Below are 18,548 nucleotides of genomic sequence, written 5' to 3'. Positions count from 1 at the left end.
TACTTGACTTTTCTAGTTTGCAATAAAATTGCGCTGGATTGCAAGCATTAGCCTTATTTAAAGCTGTATCTGAACCTTAGTGTTAAAAACATGGCAAATAAAATTGCCAAATTCTCCTGTAAATAATTATGCAAAGGGGGAACCATCATACCATTAAAAAATATGAGTGGATTTTCATGGGCCCATCAAAAATGTGGGTTCCAAGGCGTAATGGGGTGCATATGACTATGCAGCAGGGCTGGCCTTGCTGCCAATTTGTAAAACAAAGGAGTCCGGGAGTACAAAATGAATTATGTGAAGTGTATTTTCCTGTGGCCATCCAGTACCTGGGTTCAAAGTCTTATTGGGGTGCATATGACTTGGTAGCAGGGCAGGCCTTTCTGTTAATACATAAGAAAAAAGTATGGCAGGGCCAACTGACTAATGTGAAGTGTATTTTCCTGTGGCCATCAAGTACCTGGTTCAAAGGCTTATTGGGGTGCATATGACTTGGTAGCAGGGCAGGCCTTGCTGTTAATACATAATAAAACAGTATGGCAGGACCAACTGAATAATGTGAAGTGTATTTTCCTGTGGCCATCCAGTACCTGGATTCAAAGGCCTATTGGGGTGCATATGACTTGGTAGCAGGGCAGGCCTTTCTGTTAATACATAAGAAAAAAGTATGGCAGGGCCAACTGACTAATGTGAAGTGTATTTTCCTGTGGCCATCAAGTACCTGGTTCAAAGGCTTATTGGGGTGCATATGACTTGATAGCAGAGCAGGCCTTGCATTCAATGCAACATTTTTTCAGGAAGCCTTCCTGTACCTTTCGTGAAAGGGGTATTGGGGTGCATTGTAATTCTTGGCAGCCCAGCCACTCACTGCATAGGCAATAACAGCATAGGAGACCCACTGTTTAATAATGGCCCTTTAAGAATATTAATGCCGCCTGATGCCCCTCTAAAAATAGCCTTTGTGACTTTAAGAGTCCCTCCTTCCTAAATTAAACAAGATGGGTCTGATTGTGTGTCACACACCACATGGCCAGCTAGGGTTGTTAAATGTTACAATGACATTTCCCAGTGAATGCATTCGTAGTGGTTGAAAGCAATGTTAAAGTTGAAAAACGCTTCAAAAACGCTGCTTCTGAAATAAGCCTAAGTGGGGGAGGAAATTTTCGATCTGGGGTTAAATATTTGGCCTTACCGGCAAGTCATTAACCTGCAAAGAATGTACCTTGACATATTTCCCAGCAAAACCCGTTTTGGGTTCGTTTTAATGTGTTTTTTGTGGCACCGGGAAAAATAGCATGAATCTCGGAAAAAAATAATTAAAGCTGTGAACTAGGAGTCAAGAATGCTTCCAGGGGCGATCCCCACGATGTTCCTGTGTCCTTTGAGCAGTGTTTCCATCATTTTCAGACGGTTTTAGACCTTAAAAGAACCCCTGGGGGGATCGCGGAAAAAATACTCGGGTCTCCCATAGACTTACATTGGGCTCGTTGTTCTGGCCGAGTACCCGAGTATTCCAATCTGCTCGACCCAAGCAACAAGCACTCAAGCATTTTAGTGCTCGCTCATCACTACACACCATTTTTTAAAATTATTTATTTAAGTAATTTAAAAAAACAGCATGGGGACTCGTCTATTCTTGACAACCAACCTTGCTAACAGCTTAGGATTGCAGCCCGCAGCTGTCAGTTTTGCCTGGCTGGTTATTAAAAATACAGGGTGTGAAGACACAGCTTTGCATCTTAATTAACCAGTCATAAATTGTGTAGGCCCAGAATCATAAACTGTTTTTGAAGTATTGACTCTTCTTGTAGGAGAATATTTACGTCTAATATTATCTACTACAGTTTATTTCCTGTTATCTTTGCAAAACAGTAATGCATTGCCACTGAGCAATGATGTTTGCCAACATGTTAATTAGATGCAATGTCTTTGCCTACCAGTGTGTTTGCATTCTAAACAGAGGAAGAACCTCGATGCAAAAAGTTTAAAGAATCAATGTAATATGTAATGCTACTTGATCTCATCTCCATTCTTACCCTTTTATGCAAATACTGAATGAGGGACACTTGTTAAGTCTAAAAATAGGTTACTCCTTTCTGTATGTGTACCACAGATGGAGTAGCAAACCCTGGGAGCTCTGACGTCACATCTGCCATTATCCCGGCGGGTAAGCGGAAGTGTGAGACTCTGTAATGTGCACCATTTTGGGTACTGTGCTGGGACTGTTCTATGTGTTATCTGCCTGTTTTGTGGTTCAATAAAGCATTGCCACACTGTTTTACCCTCACCCTGTGCTCTCTGAGTAGCATTGTGCTCATGTTAAAGGGAGAGCGGGGGTTCGGCGGGATGATCCCTGCTCCATGCGGTTTTGGCTAGCGGACCTGGGTGCCCGTCATCCCCTGTGTCGCCATACAGGGGAACCAACGGTGTTTTTTAATTAATTTATTTATAGTGCAAGCGGCGGCTGATGAATACTCCCATTAGCCACCACCTGCTCTCACAGTTATTAGCGGCAGCAGGTGGTGGCTGATGGGAGTAATAGTCCCATCAGCCACAGCTTACTGTCGCTGTTATCAGTTGAATATAACTCTCACAATTGCTCCCTGCTCACGCTGATTGCTGGCAGAGCAGGGGAGAATGATGAGAGTGGTCTTCAGCACACAGCACCAGGGAACAGCACTAACTGTACTGCTGCTTCCCATGCGGCAGTACGTCACACGGTGTTAGGCACCGGGATTCTCCCTCTGCACAGGATGGATCCCAAGCATTATCTTCTCCTGCGGTTTCCCATTCTGTCTTGACCGCAATGGATGATGCTCAGCAAGGACATCAGTCTCAGCATCTTGCTCAGACTCAGGCTGTGCTCATTGTTACCTCTGCCTCTCCAGGTTCAGCTATGGTAACTAACAATAGACACAAGTGAGCAACTATTCCTGAGAATAAGTCCAGTATTTGCTCTACTGAGCATGCTAGTGAGGTGGCAACCTCTTATTGGGGGTCGGTCATCAGCTGCTCAGGTCCTGTGCCAGCTCCGGATTGGCCCGTGAGCAAGGTCCTGCCTTTTTTGCACAATCTATAAAAGGATCTTTGGTGCACCCATCGGAGCGCTAAGATCATTTATGTTATATGTGTGTGTGGAACATACAGTAGTGTGGACTTGTCTGTGTGTGCTCAGGTCAGGCACCTTTAAAATTCCGGTACCTCCAAAGAGGAGTTTGTGTGAATTCAGGGCAGGCGTATAGCCTTTCAAATTCCGGTACCTCCGGAGAGGAGTTTGTGTGAATTCAGGGCAGGCGTATAGCCTTTAGAATTTCGGCACCTCTGGAGAGGAGTTTGTGTCCGTGCACATGCTGTGTTTGTGTCCACTACGTGTTCCCTTGCCCCAGTGAGGGTTGTGTTCTCATGCGAGGCTAACAGGGTTTTTGTTTAGTGCCATACCTGCTCTGTTACTGAGTGCGAATGACAAAGCTCTACTGCAGATCACCTTTTTCCGTTACTGCGTGTGAGTGACACTGTTAAATATTAGTTGAATTATTCTTATTCTGTACTGAGCACATTGCTTCTTGCTGACATTACAATAAGCTATTTCTGTGTATGTAGCTCAGAGTGTAAGTCAACACCATATAAAGGGAACACGTGATCTGTAGGACACATATATAAACACAGCTCTTAGGACATGGGGGGGGGCTTGTCACGTGGGGTCTGTCACCTCCTGCCTTCACCATCATTCTCCATGGATGTCAGACAAGTCACACAAGGAAGGAACAGCTGGTAGCCATGATGACTTCAGATTTCACACAGACAGATGGCTTTTACCATTCAGAACTTTGGGAAAGATGAGTAACAAGCGCTGACATTTACACATGGACAATCTGTTTGTAACTATTTCATCTATTTTTATGTTTTGCTGCAATTTGGTTTTTCTGTGGACAATTCAATAAACAACAACATATTTTATAAGAATATCATGACATTTTTTTCTTTAAGAGTAAAGCACCTGATGAATAGTCTTGATTAAATAAATGTGCAAAAGAAGCATATTTAACAGACACAGTCTTGTGTTCTTTACACTGAGTGACGTTTAACTGTGTGAGCCAGCTATCGCTCGCTGTGTGCTCTGCCAATGTTCACATTAGCTGCGGTTTTCCATCTCTGCACGGTAGACCTCGGGTTGCAATCGCACTTCATTATAATTTATATTTAGTGCAATCTGCCAAGCCTAACACACGGTCCATGGAAACACACTGACATGTGCAACCACCTATTCACTGGAATGGGTCTACGTGTGTAAGTGTCTCCGGTATGTGTAAAAACTGTCACCACACAAACTGGAGATACTGAATTGTGAAAGAGCCATTAGAGCAGGAAGAAAAGACACTGCTAACAGTCGTGGCCCAGAGCAACGGGATCTGAAAACCTCTAACACTGACTACACAAAAAATACAAGAAAACATTTTTCATCCTGCCTTCATTTAAATCAGTTTAAGGGTATGTGCACACGTCAGGATTTCTTGCAGAAATTTCCTGAAGAAAACCGGAAATTTTCTGCAAGAAATCCGCATTTTTTTTTTGCATTTTTTTTCCCGTTTTTTTCGCGTTTTTTTTAGCATTTTGCAAGGGTAATTAGCTTGCAGAATGCTAAAGTTTTGCAAGCGATCTGTAGCATCACTTGGAAAATTGACTGACAGGTTGGTCACACTTGTCAAACATAGTGTTTGACAAGTGTGACCAACTTTTTACTATAGATGCTGCTTATGGAGCATCAATAGTAAAACAATATCATGTTAAAAATAATAAAAAAATAAAAAATGGTTATACTCACCCTCTGCAGACAGCCGATCTCCTCAGCGGCGTCCGTTCCTATAGATGGTGTGTGCAGGACCTTCCATGACGTCGCGGTCAAGTGAGCGGTCACATGAGCGGTCACGCGACCAATCACAAGACTGCGATGTCATCGCAGGTCCTTCACCACACACCAGCTATAGGAACCGAAGCGGCAGCATGCACCGCTGAGGCGGGAAGACTCCGGGGGCCATCGAAGGTGAGTATATGACTACTTTTTATTTTAATTCTTTTTTTTTACCAATTATATGGTGCCCAGTCCGTGGAGGAGAGTCTCCTCTCCTCCACCCTGGGTACCAACCGCACATAATCTGCTTACTTCCCGCATGGTGTGCACAGCCCCGTGCGGGAAGTAAGCAGATCAATGCATTCCTAGGTGTGCGGAATCCCCGCAATTCCGCAAATTTAATGAACATGTTGCTTTTTTTTCCGCGATGCGATTTTTTCGCGGAAAACATTTGCACAAGAAATGCGGAATACACTGTAAATAATAGGAGGCATATGTAAGCGTTTTTTTCACGTTTTTATCATGCTTTTATAGCGAAAAAACGCGAAAAAAATGCAAAAAATACTGAACGTGTGCACATGGCCTAACACTGCCATCCTGACAATGCCTGTAGTTTACTTAGCAAAATCCTGCTGACAGCTTCACTTTAAGCAATGAACAAAATACATTGTTTAGATGCAAACACACACACGCAAAAAATCACCTGTGCTTTTTTTATACTGACTTATCTTGAAGGCATTGCATGCCTTCCTAGCAGAAAACAAGTCTTCTGAAAATGAAAATCATAGACAGCACATGTACTGTATACCATACCTTATGTGTGTAATCTATGTACTGTCTGTTTTTAGCATTATAATGGGTAGGAGAAGATTTGCATTTTTTTTATAAGGCTATGTTCCCTCAACCAGTTTTTGAGGCTGCATATTTTCACTGCACTCAAAATGCAGCATCTATTAGTTCCATAAACACACAAGGGCCTCTCAAAAGAATATAAAGACAGGTCACAAGAATGTAGAGTTATGCAAAGTGCATAAGTATAAATGTAAACAAACACACATGCAAAAAAGGTATTTGGAGGGCGACGGGTGAAAAGTACCAAGGGTATAACCCTAACACCAGGTACTAAATACTACACCAAAAACACCTAACCAAAACTACCATAACATAGCAGGTTGCTTGACAACCATGGAATGAAACCTCAAAACATAATTACCACAGTAGGAAGACACGAGACCTGAGAACCCCTACACGCTTTTCGACGAATTCTTCTTCCGGGGTCGTGTACCTGGTGTGCGGTTGTTTACATTTATACTTATGCACTTTTCATGTTCATTTTGTATTAGATTTTCTCAGACATATTTGCCATTATCATTTATGTTGATTTATATGGCACACAGCCACTTAGTGGTCTGCCAAAAATAGTCATTATATCGTTATTAACTTTTAGATATTAGTAAGTGTTTTCATGAGATCTGTTGTAGATCAGAGGTACTTTTTACATCTTGATTGATTGTGTATTAGAGGTTGAGTCTTTTATCCTTTGTGATATAAATAAAGTACCGTATATACTCGAGTATAAGCCGAGATTTTCAGCCCCAAAAAATGGGCTGAAAGTGCCCCTCTCGGCTTATACTTGAGTCAAGGAAGGTGGGGGGGTCGGCGGGTGAGGGGGAGCGACGCCTGTCAAATACTCACCTACTCCCGGCGCTCCTGACGCGGTCCCTGCATGTCCCACGGTGTTTGGCGCGGCAGCTTCAAGTTCTTCCCCTCTTCAGCGGTCACGTGGTACCGCTCATTAAAGTAATGAATATGGACTCCACTCCCACAGGGGCGGAGCCACATATTCATTACTGTAATGAGCGGTACCATGTGACCGCTCACTACAGGAAGAAGCTGCCGCGCCGTACACCGTGGGACATGCAGGGACCGCGCCAGGAGCGCCGGGAGCAGGTGAGTATATTTACCTTCCCTCATTCCACCGAAGCTCCGTCTTCCCGTCCTCTTGCTGTGACTGTGCAGGTCAGAGGGTGCGATGACGTATTAGTGTGCGCGCCGCCCTCTGCCTGAACAGTCAGTGCGGAGAGACGGGACGCTGAGGAGCAGCGGGTAGCGACGAGAGGTGAGTATGTCTTTTTTTTTTTTTTAGTGCAGCAACAGCATTACATGTGGCACAATGCTGTATGGAGCATCTATGGGGCCATAAAGAACGGCATGGAGCATTATATGGGGCATCTAAGGGGCCATAATTGCATGCAGCATTATATGGGGCATCTATGGGGCCATAACTGCATGGAGCATTATATAGGGCATCTAAGGGGCCATAACTGCATGGAGCATTATATGGGGCATCTATGGGGCCATAACTGCATGGAGCATTATATGGGGCCATAACTGCATGGAGCATTATATGGGGCATCTATGGGGCCATAACTGCATGGAGCATTATATAGGGCATCTAAGGGGCCATAACTGCATGGAGCATTATATGGGGCATCTATGGGGCCATAACTGCATGGAGCATTATATGGGGCCATAACTGCATGGAGCATTATATGGGGCATCTATGGGGCCATAACTGCATGGAGCATTATATGGGGCCATAACTGCATGGAGCATTATATGGGGCATCTATGGGGCCATAACTGCATGGAGCATTATATGGAGCATCTATGGGGCCATAACTGCATGGAGCATTATATGGGGCATCTACGGGGCCATAACTGCATGGAGCATTATATGGAGCATCTATGGGGCCATAACTGCATGGAGCATTATATGGAGCATCTATGGGGCCATAACTGCATGGAGCATTATATGGAGCATCTATGGGGCCATAACTACATGGAACATTATATGGGGCATCTATTGGGCCATAACTGCATGGAGCATTATATGGAGCATCTATGGGGCCATAACTGCATGGAGCATTATATGGGGCATCTATGGGGCCATAACTGCATGGAGCATTATATGGGGCATCTATGGGGCCATAACTGCATGGAGCATTATATGGGGCATCTATGGGGCCATAAAGAACTGCTTGGAGCATTATATGGGGCATCTATGGGGCCATAAAAAACTGCATGGAGCATTATATGGAGCATCTATGGGGCCATAACTGCATGGAGCATTATATGGGGCATCTTATGGGGCCATAAAGAACTACATGGAACATTATATGGGGCATATTTGTATATGGAGCATCTTTTGGGGCCATAATGAACTGTATGGAGCATTATATGGGGCTCCTGATTCAATATGGATATTCAAAAACACTTAACCTACTGATGTCTCAATTAATTTTACTTTTATTGGTATCTATTTTTATTTTTGACATTTACCGGTAGCTGCTGCATTTTCCACACTAGGCTTATACTCGAGTCATTATGTTTTCCCAGTTTTTTGTTGCAAAATTAGGGGGGGTCGGCTTATACTCGGGTCGGCTTATACTCGAGTATATACGGTATATGTTTTTTAACTCTACATTCTTGTGACCTGTCTTTATATTCTTTTGAGAGGCCCTTGTGTGTTTATCATATCTGAATGTGTTATTTTCATATGCAGGGGCGTAGCTAGAGCTTTTGCCGCCCGGGGCTGTTCCCGAGTTTGGCGCCCCCCCCCCCCAGAATGTATGCGATTTTCACACTTAGTCATGTACCGACGAGCCCCTCTCCCTTAAGCTCCCAATGTTAAGTGAAAAACTGAGAGAAGCAGAAGAGAAGCTCGTTGTTACAGGACCACGAGTATGAAAATCGCATATGAGTGACGTGTCCATGTGTCGACGACTGGAACCTGCAGAGAGGGCACACTGTGAGAAGTCAGAAGTCTGCAGTCACAAAGAATGACTGCAGACTCATTACAAACCTGGACATCCCCTTTAATGCTCCTAACATAAATAAAAACATGAGAGTTAGTTAGTATCACAAATAACATTTACATCCAGGTACCTTATAGATGACGTCGCCTCTGGAGTTGTTCTCCTTCATTTCTTCATATTGTCCAGACCCCATGATGAGTTTTCTGATCCACAGCCGTCTCTGCAGACTTCCATCTTCTCCGTTCTTTTGCAGAAAATCTCCACATGACGCCCTTAAAGATACAAGTGTCATTATAATGCTCCTGAATAAAAAATTGCCCCTCACTATATTGTCTGCATAAAATATGACCCCCACACTGTCCGTCTTATGGTACTTGCTCTTCACACTGACCTCTCCTTTCTATACTGGACCCCTCTTCACACTGACCTCTCACACTGTGTCCCCCCTATAGGGCCCAGTATTTATACTGTACTCTCTCATCACACTCCCCCTCCTTTGTATACTATCCCCTCCTGGCTGTGCCCTTACACTGTCCCCCATGCTACGCATGCACACATCCCAACACCCTCACTCCCCGTACTCTGTCCACATACGTTTTTCACATCGCTACTCATACTGTATCCGCATACATCCCCCCGTTTGACCCCAAGCTGTCTGCACCCATCCCCCATACTGTTTCCTCATATATGCCCCCCCATCTCCCCCTTTGCTCTTCATTTTGTGTCCTCAGATCTCCCCCACACATTAAATCCCCCATCTCCACTCACATTAAATCTCCCCCCACAATAAATCCCCTCATTTCCACTCATATTAAATATCCCCAATCCAATAATATATCCCACTATCCCCACTCACATTAAATCCCCCCCACTCACAGTAAATCCCCCCCACAATATATGCCCCCCATCCCCACTCACATTAAATCCCCCCCACAATATATCCCCCCCATCCCCGCACATTAAATCCCCCCCACAATATATCCCCCCCATCCCCGCACATTAAATCCCCCCCACAATATATGCCCCCCATCCCCACTCACAGTAAATCCCCCCACAATATATGCCCCCCATCCCCTCACATTAAATCCCCCCCACAATATATGCCCCCCATCCCCTCACATTAAATCCCCCCCCACAATATATGCCCCCCATCCCCTCACATTAAATCCCCCCCACAATATATGCCCCCCATCCCCTCACATTAAATCCCCCCCACAATATATGCCCCCCATCCCCTCACATTAAATCCCCCCCACAATATATGCCCCCCATCCCCACTCACAGTAAATCCCCCCCACAATATATGCCCCCCATCCCCTCACATTAAATCCCCCCCACAATATTTTCCCCCATCCCCACTCACAGTAAATCCCCCCCTGCACCTTCGGTGTCTTCAGCTCCAGCCTCCACTCACAGTAAATCCCCCCCACAATATATGCCCCCCTTCCCCACACAGTAAATTCCCCCCCTCCACCTTCGGTGTCTTCAGCTCCACTGGAGCACTTACCACCGCTCTGCAACTCCTGCTCTGCCGCGCAGGTGAGTGACGTCAGCAGCGTGATCACATGACCTGATCACGCTGCTGGCGTCGCTCTGACCCGGCAGTCAGAGCTTCAATTGTACTCGCATCTCAGATACGAGTACAATTGAACACTGTGAGCCGGCACGCCGCAGCTTCTCTGTGCCGGCTGTCAGCTTGACAGTCGGCACAGAGAACAGCTGACTCCCAGTGCGGGGGGTGACAGAATGCAGCCGCCGGGGGAGACACTGCGGACCGCCGCTTTAGGCGGCCCGACTGCGCCCCCCTGCCGGCTGCTCCCCCCTAGATACGCCACTGACTCACCCCCGCATTGTGCCGCCCCCCCGCATTGTGCCGCCCGGGGCGGCCCGCCCCCCCCGCACCCCCCTTCCTACGCCACTGTTCATATGTTTATGGACTAATATGTATACCCATCTATTAGTTCCAGTAAAGTGGATGGAACATATAGAAATCTCATTGCGCATTGAACTTTTTAGTGCCACGTAAACTGACCTGCAATGGATTTTTGAATTCCACAACATGTCATTTTCTCTTGAGGGTACTCTGAGTTTTATGTGCAAGGTTTTCCCACATAATGTCTAGATGTCCTGTTAATAGGCCCGGCTCAAAGTACAGATTGCTCGGTGCTATTGCACACTATGGAGAGAGTGTGCAAGATTTTCGGGGTTCCTTTAGCTCTGGACAAAACTGTGGTCCAAATCTGGTGTAATGTCGTTATTCAGGAGGGGATCTTACGATAAGGCAGTTTAAGAGAGATCCGATGTAGTAAGTAATTAAGGTTAGGCATTTAAGTCAGTAAAGTCGGTCATGAGTCACGTGTACCCCTTACGTCAAGGAAAGGCCGTACTGGGCCCCTGGCCCTCAAGGGAGGCCAGCATGACGGGGTCACGGGGAATGGCAGAGCCTCAGGGTGGGCAAGGGCAAGTCGGGGTTAAATAGTTTGCTTGGGCTGTGTACTTTTGAATTTGGACAGAGGGGGGGCGGCGTTTGGATGAGTCAGAGAGGAGTGACTTGTAGGATCCCTACTTCCAACAAGTGGCGCTATAGAGTTAAGTCCTCTTTTTCTCAGAAGAGGCAATTTGCATATTTAATTTCCCAGAGGAGCATTGCACGGCGAATAAGCCTCCTTACCTTGACAAGCCAGCTGGTATGTCACTCTCCATAAGGAGAAACGTTACCCCTTAGACCCCTGTCCAGAGCCTCTCACCTAGCCAAATCAGTTCTCATGCTTCGCACTGACGAGGGCCAACAGCCCGAAACACCGTGTCTGCGAATTGAGATACTGATTTGGCTTTTATCCTAAGTCATATTGCACGACTCGTTAAAGTGTTGATTGTGACTTGTAGGATCGCTACTTCTAACAGGTGGCGCTATAGAGTTAAGTCCTCTTTTTCTCAGAAGAGGCAATTTGCATAGATGTGGAAAATCAACTTCATTTAAAAATAATGACAAACCAAGAAGCAGGGCTGTGGAGTAGGAGTCGGAGCCCATTTTGGTGGAGTCGGAGTTGGAGTCGGTATAAAATGGACTCCAACTCCTAAAATATATAATAAATTGGCTACAGTAGTTCAATGCAGTTTGTAGGGAATATTTTTTTCATAAGAATTTGGGAAAATTATGAAATGTCCTATAAATGTCTGTATTATTCCTGATCTAAGGTCTAGACTTTTAGCTGAGATGAATCTGTGCTGCAGTTTATGTTCATGGAAAGTAGTGAAGCTCCTCCTCTACAGATAAGGGGAAAAAATAAACACACAGGGAAGGAAAGCCTACATTCATCTCAGAACTTCTGGAGTGAACAGGAAAGCAGGATTAAAGAAGGTAAGTACTTCCAAAAGCATATCTAAACTTTCAATAAACAGTGCATAAATCAATAGTCCAGTATATGTTGTCTCTGTATGCTTGACGTTTTAGTTGTTTTTCCTCTTAGCTCATGTTTGGAGAAATTAGCTGCTCTGATGACTTATATACACTCTACATAGACTATAAGGGGAAAAAATATTTTCTAACATCTCAAATTCGGAAATACAGTAACAGGATCGATGAGGACATATATATTTGTGTGGGTGTGTGTTCTGGAATGTGATTAAGCACAAACATGCTCCCTCCCTCCCTCCTCCTCTTCACAGACTGTGAAGAAATATGATGTGAAGCATTCAGTGACCTATACCCTGCTGAGACAAGCCTTGACATTGAAAGTTCAGAGTAAAGCTATTTAACAACACATTTTACAAACTTTATACTTATCATCTGTCCTATTGATTTATGCAAAGATTGTCTTATTTCTACCCCAAATTATACAGTGCATGATTCCCTATTCTTGCAAAAATGACAATATACTTTAATTTTTTTACAGGACAAAAAAATTTTCAGAGCTAATTTACATAATTATAAAAATGTTTAAGAAGCATCTTATGAAGTCAGCTACATTTGAGCATTTCAGAGTGACTCAAGATAATAAACATTTTGTGTGTCAGTGTATAAGTGACCCAGATGAAAACAAATGCTGTGATGACAAAATCGGTGCATACTCAGGCAATGGTAAAAATGCTCCTTCAAGAGCTTCCAATCTAAAAAGACATATAGGGTATGTGTCCACTTTCAGGATGGCCAGCGGTTTGGACGGAGCGGCAAACTTGCTCCGCCCAAAGCTCCACCCCCTTCTGGAGACGCGATGATGCCGGATGTGTTCATTGCACACATCCGGCATCATCGCACCCCACACATAGGGCCCTGTGATTTACCTTGGGGCGGCGCAGCATCACCGCAAGGTACACGGACATGCTGCGATCTAAAAAGATGCGCCGCATGTCCGTAATCGCAGGGCCGCCGGGTGCGTGTTACCACGCATAGTGGAGACGGGATTTCATAAAATCCCCTCCACTATTCTGTAACATATGGATGCTGCGGATTGAATGCTGCGGCTGCATGCAGCGTTCAATCCGCTGCTGTTCCGGATGTAAAATGTTACGTGACACATACCCTTACAACGTTGCCATGCAGCACCAAGAAACCAGAGACCAGCACTTCCCACCAGGCACAGGATGAGAAAAGAGCGTTTCAAATGTCAGTTACAAGATATTTTGCAAGTGACAAAGTTACTGTAACAATGACAGCAGATGTGTTTAAAAGACAGCTCATCGAGCTTGTTGTGAAGGACTGTGTACCATTATCATTATTTGCATGACCAGCTTTTACAGCTCTTAATGGAGAAATGGATCAAAAACTTGGTGTTTTTCTGGAAAGAGAAAGTATTAGAAAACTAGTGATTGAAGAAGCACTTAACCAAAAGGAAGATCTTAAAAAGACTCTCAAGAGACACTTTGTATTTCTTAAAATGGATGCCTGCACACATCACAGAGTGAACTATTTTGCTATCAATGTTTGATATGTTTGTGACCACAAAAAAATTGTTACTAAGGCACTGGCAGTAAAATATACTAAGGCTGATCACAGCAGCCAGTTTCTCGAGACTTTAGTGGAAAAAGTTCTGCAAGATTATGAACTCGAAAAAGAACACAATCTTGCTATTGTAACTGATAATGCTTCAATCATGATAAGTACAATTAAACTGATGAATGAGAATAATGAAGGTGAACAGCAGCTAGAAGAACATTTCACATTCAGTATGTTGGAAATGGAAGGCCACAGTCCTGTCCCCATAATGGATGAACAAACAGATACTACAACAGAAGAACAGCAAAATGATTCTTTACAATTAGATGATCTTGTTGAAGCTGCTTCACTCCTCTTTTCTATTCATCACATGCATTGTGTTGAGCAGATGCTGCAGCTGGCATTAAGAGATAGTCTGCAAGGGGACATGCTGGCACTCTGGCTAGCAAAGTGAGGAAATTGTCTATTGCTGCCAGAACCCCTAAAATTGATTCCATCTTGAAGAGACATGCTGGAAAAGGGGCAATTGTGGATCAAGCCACTCGGTGGGGCAGCACCTATTTAATGATTGAGTGATTGCGTGAGCTGAAACCATTCCTTGTAGATATGGCCAACCCTCAGGTAACACTACATGAAGGTCAATGGACACAGGTGGCTGAATTGAAGGAATTGCTTTATCACACATTTACAGTGACTAAAAAGTTACAAGCTGAGGATTTAACTCCTGGCATTTTTATAAAGGAGTGGAAGAACTTGTTGTTTTGTCTGTCCCAAAGAGGAGGTTTAATCGCAGATGGCATTGCTGCTTAAATGAAATGGAGAGAGACACTGTTATTAGAAAATAAAATTCTACTGGCAGCGGTTTATGTGGACCCGAATCATCGTATATTGCTGGATGATCAACAGCTTACTGAAGGAAAAGAAGCTTTGTTTGAGGTAGCAGTTAGGAAGAGTGGGCTACAGGATGGTCAAGAGCAAGAGGACTCAGGCCCTGCCAGTGTTGCTGCTGCCATTCCTTCATCCTCATCAGATGAGGAGTTTGATTTCAACAAGTATTTGGACAACATGGAGCAGGCAAAGTGTTGCTGCAGGGAAAAAGATTCCACTCCAATAGAAAACAGATTGACCATATTTCAGCAAAATGTTTCACATGCTCTCAAGAAAGTAGAAGAGTTCAATCGTTCATCAAAAACAACTGTGCACGAGGCAATTCCTTTATACCCTGAAATAATTAGAGATGTTGCCCATGTGGTTACTGCTTTGTCACCAACCCAAGTTAGTGTAGAGAGGTTGTTCTCTAGCCTTAAAATAATTACTATAGTTACTACAATAATGATGGTGAAACTGCTGTTGAAGCCGCCTCAGGAAAGCAACCACCAACATTTTCTTCTGGCAGTTTTGCATGGGAAAACACGGTGGCTGTGCTAGTTTCTAAATAACTCTATGTTCACATACCCTTAGGCCAGGTTCACATTACGTTTTTGGCATCCGTTAGACGGACTACGTTACACCGCGGCATAACGTGGTGTAACGTAGTCCGTTAACGCCGCCATTTAGTCCAATGTCGAATGCATCACTAGCGCATGCCCATTGTGGGCGTGCGCTAGCGATGTGCCATCATTGAGTGACGGACCCTGGGACGCGGGCTGCAGCATTTCCGGGTCCGTCACTGCTAGCGCAGATAGAGCATCTGCTAGCTCTATCTGCACTAGAGCGACGACATATCAGCACTTGCATTAACAGCAGCCCTTTAACGCATGTGTTGAATGGGGCTCATTCAGACAAGTTTTTCTTATGCGCGTTCTATCCATGGTTTTCACAGATAGAACTCGTACCTCTTGCAGCTGTTCACATGTCTGTGTATTCTTGCGGACTAAGTGCCTTACACAAAATCACAGATGGAAACATAGCATAAGCAAGAATTAAAACATAACTTTTAATATGTAACAAATAAAAATATATTGTCACCTAAAAACTACGTCAAAGAAAGTACTACCCTCCATCTGATAACAATGCCTCTATTCGGTCTGACTCTTCAATTCAGATTATTAATTTATCTGATAAACACATTGATGATTTAGAAATGGCAGTCCTACGTAAGGGTCTTTCTTTTGTCCCTAGTACAGACTTTGATCTGTTTAGAGCTGTCAAAGATCTGAACCTTTTCTTGCGTAAATTAAGATGGAATACATTTTTTCATAAACAAGATTCTCACATATGCTCTGACTTAGGTATCCCGGTTGATATGCTGCCTGACGTGAGATTGATACATAGCATTGGTGAAATTGAACCTAATTCTGTGGGCTTGGGTCCTTTCACCCATTTGAGAGATAAAAGTACGAAGATGCCACCAAACACAAGTGACCTTTCAGCTATTGCATTTTTTCAAACCTGGTCACGTCTGAGCTAAGGGAGCGATCTCAAAATCACATACAGTGTAACTTTAATTGCACAAGACAAGAAATGGAAGCAATTAAACGGCTGGAAAAGGATACCAGCATAGTTATAAAGCCCTCCGATAAGGGGGGCAACATTGTGATTCTTGGGATAGAACAATATCAGAACATGTGCGAATCTATCTTGGCAGATCATGAAACATATGAGATCCTCTCATATAATCCCAATAGTGAATACCGTGAGGAATTACAGATAATTCTACAGGAAGGTCTTAATGAGGGAGTCATCAGTAAAACTGAATTTGATTTCATCCTTCCGAAATGTCCAGTCACTGCCACATTTTACAGCCTGCCCAAGATACATAAGGGTCTGCACCCCTTAAAGGGCAGGCCCACTGTATCGGGGGTAGGCAGTCTTTGCCAAAATGCAGGTATTTACTTGGACCGTATTTTGGCCCCTTTTGTTTCAGCATTACAGTCCTTTGTTAAGGATACTCCAGATCTTCTTTGATGATTGGAAGGCTTGACCATTAGCCCGGAATCAATGCTTGCAAGTATTGATGATGAGGCACTCTATTCTTCCATTCCCCATGATAGGGGTATGGAAGCAGTACGCCATTTTCTGAATACAAGGGGACAGCAATTTCAACAACATAATTGCTTTGTACTCAAGCTTCTCCGTTTTTGCCTGACGCATAACTATTTTGTCTTAAACTGCAGGACCTACCACCAGCTGAGGGGGACCGCTATGGGCAGTCCCTGTGCCCCAGCCTATGCAAACCTCTTCCTCGGCTGGTGGGAGGAGACAGTGGTCCTTGGTGAGGACTCGGAGGAGAGTGACTCTACTATGTACCGTGTCTCAGAAATTTGGACACGGTATATAGATGACATTCTCATTGTCTGCGGGGTACAAAGGAGGATTTTTCAGCTTTCGTTGATTCACTGAACCATAATGATATCGGTCTCTACTTTACTTCAGTTATTGATACCTGCACCTTACCATTTTTAGACATTTTGATTACTAAGGGAGAAAATGGTGAATTGATTACATCCACATTTAGAAAGCCAACAGCAACCAACTCCCTTTTACATTGGAACAGTCATCACCCGGCACATCTTAAGAGGGGGATCCCGAAAGGGCAATACCTTCAGGTACGGAGGAATTGCTCAGATAGCCGTACCTTTGAGACACAGTCTCGGGAGTTAAAAGAGAGGTTTTTGGCTAGAAGCTATCCCCGTAGTGTCCTGAGCAGGGCTTATCATGAAGCAAAAGGTAGGGACTGCAGTGAATTGTTGAATCCTGCACCTAGGAGACAGGATGATACTGTCGCCCATTATATTACTAGCTATGATAATGGTGCAACTCGCGTCAGGGATATTCTTAGGAGACACTGGTCAGTCCTGCAAATGGATCCGGATATTGCAGAACATTTAGGTGATGCTCCCACCATCACTTATAGAAAAGCTAGCTCACTACAAGATAGAATTGTCCATAGCCATTTCACCACTCCTCAAACGGGCACGTGGCTTAAAAGCAATGTCACAGGATGCCATAGATGTGGTCATTGTACGGCTTGCCAACATGTAGACCCCAGCAAATTTTTCGTAAGCAATGTGACAGGCAAGAGGTATGAAACTAAGCAGTTTATCAACTGCAGCACAAAGGGGGTCGTTTATAGGGCCTCATGCACCTGCGGCATGGAATACATTGGCAAGACCATCAGAGAATTCAAAAAAAGAATTGGGGAGCATGTTGGTGATGTCGAACACAATAGGGATACATCTGTGTCTCGACATATTAACCATATGCATAATGGACAAGTAAAAAATCTGCACTTTGTAGCTATAGAAAAAGTCTCTGCACCGATGCGAGGGGGCAACTGGGATCAGTTGCTGTTGCAAAAGGAGGCAAAGTGGATATTCTATTTGAACACTGTCTCACCCTATGGTCTTAATGACCAAATTAGCTTTATTTGATTTTTCTGTTGAACCTCTTTATAGTTATCCAAGTGTCATTTTACACATGAGAGTGTACCTATTTACAAATCCTTCCCCTTTTTTGTCACCTCTTTGGGATTTTCATTTTTATTAACTGATATCATTGTGGCCTCAACTATATTCACGCATTGTGGGGCACACTTTTTATAGTGAACCGCTTAGTTCAGATGTTTAAGTATTAATCTTCCAATTAGAGCATTCCTATATAACACTTTGCATTTAATGAGATTTATCCTTCTATGGGTTGTTGTAGGCATGGTACCGTATGAGCGTAGGAGTTGTAGATTCAATCAATTATCCCACTATACTATGTCAGCACAAGTGTAGCTCTTTATTAGTACGTTATTCTAAGGCTACGTTCACATTTGCGTTGCGTCGGGCGCAGGTTCAGCAACGCATAGTGACGCATGCGTCATGCGCCCCTATATTTAACATGGGGGCGCATGGACATGCGTTGTGTTGCGTTTTGTGACGCATGTGTCATTTTTGGCTCAAGCGTCAGGGCGCAGAGGACGCTGCATGTTGCATTTTTTTGCGCAGAAAATCAAGCCAAAA

General features: G+C 44.1%; 1 protein-coding gene and 1 long non-coding RNA gene across 3 annotated transcripts in view; both read right to left on the bottom strand.

Annotated features, from left to right (window-relative positions):
• Window positions 1-18,548, bottom strand: part of FSTL3 (follistatin like 3) — a 522,081-nt gene that overhangs the window by 243,049 nt on the left and 260,484 nt on the right. The gene's annotated exons all lie outside the window — the stretch shown is intronic.
• On the bottom strand, window positions 8,728-10,172 carry LOC143798591 (uncharacterized). The gene is made up of 3 exons (XR_013220528.1): window positions 10,138-10,172; window positions 10,027-10,045; window positions 8,728-8,935 (listed from the first exon to the last, which is right to left on the bottom strand). It is a non-coding gene; the product is annotated as an uncharacterized LOC143798591 (long non-coding RNA).

This window comes from Ranitomeya variabilis, chromosome 1 (assembly GCF_051348905.1).
Source record: "Ranitomeya variabilis isolate aRanVar5 chromosome 1, aRanVar5.hap1, whole genome shotgun sequence".
Taxonomy (NCBI): Eukaryota; Metazoa; Chordata; class Amphibia; order Anura; family Dendrobatidae; genus Ranitomeya; species Ranitomeya variabilis.
Note: the sequence above shows the minus strand (reverse complement) of the source record. Positions and strands in the feature narration are given on the sequence as shown.